Source organism: Musa acuminata, unplaced genomic scaffold (genome assembly GCF_036884655.1).
Source record: "Musa acuminata AAA Group cultivar baxijiao unplaced genomic scaffold, Cavendish_Baxijiao_AAA HiC_scaffold_1136, whole genome shotgun sequence".
Taxonomy (NCBI): Eukaryota; Viridiplantae; Streptophyta; class Magnoliopsida; order Zingiberales; family Musaceae; genus Musa; species Musa acuminata.
Window position 1 is genome coordinate 3,222,501 of NW_027021348.1, and position 5,000 is coordinate 3,227,500.

Consider the following 5,000-nt stretch of genomic DNA (forward strand, 5'->3'; position numbering starts at 1 on the left):
CCTTGTGTGCACAAGAGAAAAGAGGGAGAGGGAGGAAAACAAGGCTTTCAAGGATGAACGAACAGCTGCAAGCCCACAAACAGCCGCTCACCTGGTCCCGGACGCAACACCAAGTTCCCGTAAAGGTCACGTGCGAACTTGCGAAAGAGTGTTCAACGCCCGGTATATAACCGAAGCCCCATCCAGCCATGTGCCACCCGGGGGGTTCCTGGGGTCTGAGCTGGCTGACATTTTGGTGAGCGGAGGCAGCACTCCGCTCACCTCCCGCGGCACGCGAAAACGGCTCCGTTTTGGGCTGTTTTGGGGCTGTTTTGCTCGGTTTGGTGAACGGTCGCTTTGCAACGCTGCAGCTTGTTCGAACTTACATATTTACAAGCAAAATGACCCAAAACCATAAGAAAACATGCTGTCAAGCAGCTGTACATGCGGGTGCGAGCGACGAACGGTTCGTTGAACGGAGTTGTTGCGGGTGCGCGACGACCGTTCGTGACATTCTCCCCCACTTAAACTGTCGACGCCCTCGTCGACGCTTGTAGGTAGTTGTTGATGACTTCTTCTTCATGTCACAGGGCGTCTTCAGGCTCCCAACTGGCTTCAGTTCGGGGAAGCTTTCGCCACTTCACCAAGTACTCTGTCTGCTCCGCTTCGTTGGGTAGCTTTATCTTGCGATCCGCCAGAATGGTTTCCACTCGCTTCTCGTAGGAGGCTGTGATGGGAGGTAGCCGAGTTGGAATACTTCGAGAAGCATCTTGCGGATCCGAATGGTAGGCCTTCAGGTTGCTGGCGTGAAGAACGTTGTGAATTTTGAACCACGCCGGCAGCTGCAACTTGTAAGAAACATTGCCTACTCTGCTGATAATTGGGAAGGGCCCTTCATACTTACGCACCAATCCTTTGTGGACTCTTTTCCTGAAGAATTGGAGTGATGCTGGTTGGAGCTTTACCAACACCAAATCGCCAACTTTGAACTCTTGTGGTCGCCTTCCCAAGTCTGCCCACTTCTTCATCCGTTTTGCCGCCTTCTCCAAGTAAGCCCGCGCAATATCGGCATTTCGATGCCACTCCTTTGCGAAATGGTAGGCTGATGGACTACTCCCAGTATAACCAATTGCCATAGTGTGCGGAGTCGACGGTTGTTGTCCTGTGATAATTTCGAAGGGGCTCTTGTTGGATGCAGAGCTCCGCTGCAAGTTGTAGGAGAATTGGGCGATGTCCAACAGCTTCACCCAATCTCGTTGATTGGCACTCACGTAGTGCCGGAGATACTGCTCTAAGAGCGAATTTATTCTTTCAGTTTGACCATCCGTCTGGGGGTGGAGGCTGGTAGAGAAGTATAACTTTGACCCCAATAATTTGAATAGCTCGGTCCAGAATCGTCCCAGGAACCGAGCGTCTCGATCACTAACAATATTGTGTGGGACTCCCCAATACTTCACTACACCCTTCATCATCAGTCTGGCCGCCTCTTCAGCTGAACAGTGTAGGGGAGCAGCAATGAAAGTTGCATACTTTGAAAACCGATCGACCACCACAAGTATCGATCCAAGTCCCCCTACAGGCGGCAAGCTAGATATGAAGTCTAAGGAAATGCTCTCCCATGGCCTTTCTGGTACAGGCAACGGCTCCAAAAGTCCCACCGGCTTCCGTTGCTCCACCTTGTCTTGTTGGCAAGTAAGGCATGTTCGAACATACTCCTCCACATCAATCCCCATCTTTGGCCAGTAGAAGGCCCTCTCCACGAGAGCCAATGTTCTGTGAATGCCGGGATGTCCAGCCCAAAGGGAATCGTGACACTCTTTCAAGAGTTCACGCCTTAAATTGTCCACTCGGGGAACATAAACTCTATTCCCTTTTGTGTAAACAAGTCCCTCCTGGACCCAAAATCGTCGTGCCTTGCCTTCTTTGATGAGCTGCATCAGGATAACTGCCTGGGGATCACTATACAGTCCATCTCTGATTCGAGAAAGGAAGTTGGAATGTAACTGACTTGTTTGGCCTCTGCCCTCCAGTTGTGCAGCATTCACGCACTCCACCTTCCGACTCAGCGCATCGGCCACGACATTCGCCTTCCCGGGCTTGTATTCCATTGCCATATCAAATTCAGCCAGGAAGTCCTGCCACCGTGCTTGCTTTGGGGAGAGCTTCTTCTGAGTTTGGAAATAACTCAGGGCGATGTTGTCTGTCCTCAGCACAAATCGCGACCCGAGGAGGTAGTGTCGCCAAACTCGTAGGCAGTGGATCACCGCTGTCATCTCCTTCTCATGCACTGGATACCGCCTCTCGGTCTCGTTGAGTTTGCGGCTCTCGTAGGCCACCGGATGACCTTCTTGCATGAGTACACCACCAATAGCAAAGTCCGAAGCATCGGTATGGACTTCAAAGGGCTCTCCATAGTTTGGCAATTTGAGCACTGGTTCTTCCAGAACAGCAGCCTTCAGATCTTGGAATGCTATCTCACATTTGTCAGACCACTTCCAAGGCTGCTCCTTCTTCAGCAACTCCGTCAGTGGGGTTGCCCGCTTCGAATATCCTGAAATGAAGCGTCGATAGTAATTGACGAATCCAAGGAAGGATCTCAACTCTGGCACCTTCTTTGGTGTTCGCCATTCCGCAACTGCTTGCACCTTCGACTTGTCCATCCGAATGGAGCCACCACCGATTCGATGCCCTAAGAATAGGATCTCAGTTTGAGCAAAGTAGCATTTCTCCCTTTTTACGAACAAAGTGTTCTCCCTGAGAACCTTGAAAATCGTCCGAAGGTGCTTGACGTGCTCCTCGAGCGTTTGGCTGTAGACGACGATATCGTCCAAGTAGACGACCACGAACTTATCCAAATACTCCTTGAATAGTTGGTTCATGAGAGTACAGAATGTGGCCGGAGCGTTGGTTAAGCCGAAAGGCATCACCAAGAACTCAAACGCTCCATACCTGGTCACACAGGTAGTCTTCGCTTCGTCGCCTTCAGCAATGCGCACCTGCCAATACCCCGACCGAAGGTCGAGTTTTGAGAAATACTTGGCCTTGCCCAGTTGGTCGAACAAGTCCGCGATGAGCGGGATGGGATACTTGTTCTTCACCGTTACTTTGTTGAGGGCTCGATAGTCGACGCATAATCGGAGGCTCCCATCTTGTTTTTTCTGGAAGAGAACTGGAGCTCCGAAAGGTGCTTTTGAGCTGCGGATGAGACCACCGCTTAGCAGTTCACCTAACTGCTTCCTGAGTTCGGCCAACTCTGGCGGGGGCATGCGGTAGGGTGGTCTCGCTGGAGGCTTCACTCCTGGCTCCAGCTCGATACTGTGATCCACGCCTCTGCGTGGTGGGAGAGTCTTCGGCAACTCGGGTGGCATAACGTCTTCGAACTCCTTCAAGACGTTCGCCACTACAGCAGGTTCTTGAATGGCCTCTTCGTTGAGTGGCTCTAGCTTCATAGCAGCCACGAATGTCAGTTCGCCCTTTCGCACCCCTTTCTTCAATTGTAAGGCCGAAATGTGTTGGGGCTCCTTAGTTCCTCTCCGAGAGACGGGAACCACGCAGGGGTCATCGCCTCCCATCATACATAGGGAGTTTAAGAACGGCATCGGCACCAACTTCGCCGCATGCATAAACTCCATTCCAAGAATCACTTGGAAGTCGTCCAGTGGCACGGCCATCATGTTGGTGTTACCGCTCCAAGTCCCGATTTTGATAGGAACACCCTTCGCCAACCCGGAGATTCGCCTGGCCTCCGAGTTCACCGCCTTCATTCGGCTTGGGCTCTTCTCCAATGTCAACCCAAGTCGCTGTGCTTCGCGATCGGCTATGAAGTTGTGGGTAGCGCCCGTGTCCACCATTGCACGGGTCGTTTGGCCATTTAGCTTAATGTCCACATACATTAGTTCGCTGCTTCCTGCTTTTTGTGCCTTCGTCTTCGTGTTCTCCCCCACTTGACCCCGCATAGCGTTCAACAGACGCATTGCTCCCATTCGGGGTCCTTGCGACTCCTCCTCGTCGCTGCTGGATTCTGAGCTGCTCGAACTAAGAGCAACAGCTTTGCCCTTGTCCGATCGGGGAGGGTGGATGGAAGCTGTCAAAGCGTTGAGTGCCTGCTTCTGTGGGCACTCCCTTACCATGTGCGGTCCTCCGCACAAGAAGCATCCTCCAGGTTTTGAGGCCTTGCCTTTTGGGTTCGGCCCTTTGTGGGAGCTCTTCTTCTTCTGTTCGCCCCCGAGATCTTTCCCTCGAGAATGTTTTGGAGGGCGATTGCTTGAAGATTGTTTCCTTCTCGCTGGGTCTTCAGAGGAAACGAAGTCGGTGAGCCTTTCTGCAGCTGCAATTGCCCCGACCACGTCGGTAACATTCCTTCGATTCAGCTCTTGCTGAGCCCATGGTTTCAGACCATCAAGGAAGCTGAACAACTTGTCCTTCTCGGACATGTCCTGTATGTCCAGCATCAGTGCAGAAAACTGCTTTACATAGTCTCGGATGGTGGTACTTTGGCGGAGTTGTCTCAACTTCCTTCTTGCGACGAACTCTGTGTTCTCCGGTAGGAACTGAGTTCTCAACTCCCGCTTCAAGTCTTCCCATGTGTCGACTCGACACCGACCTTGTTGGATCTCCTCCCAACGAGTTCGCCACCAAAGTTTCGCATCTCCATTCAGATACATTGTTGCTATTGAAACTTTGGTATCTTCAGAATCGGGCCTCGTAGCTCGGAAGTATTGCTCCATGTCGAACAGAAAGTTCTCGAGCTCCTTGGCATCTCTGGCCCCTCCGTATCCATGGGGCTCAGGTGCCCTCAAGTTTTGTGGCGGTGCAACGCGGGTGTTGCCTCCTCCCGCATTTAGCATTCTTGTGAGCATAGCCACCTTCGCCGTGAGTTCAGCCACAACGTCTTGCAAGTGCTGCACGGAGTCCTTGGTGTCATCGGACAGTCGGTCGACTAGGGCCTCGACCTTGTCGATCCTGGACTCCGCTTCCTCTTGCGAGCTCTCTACCCCAACAAGTCTTTGTTGGCCATGGTA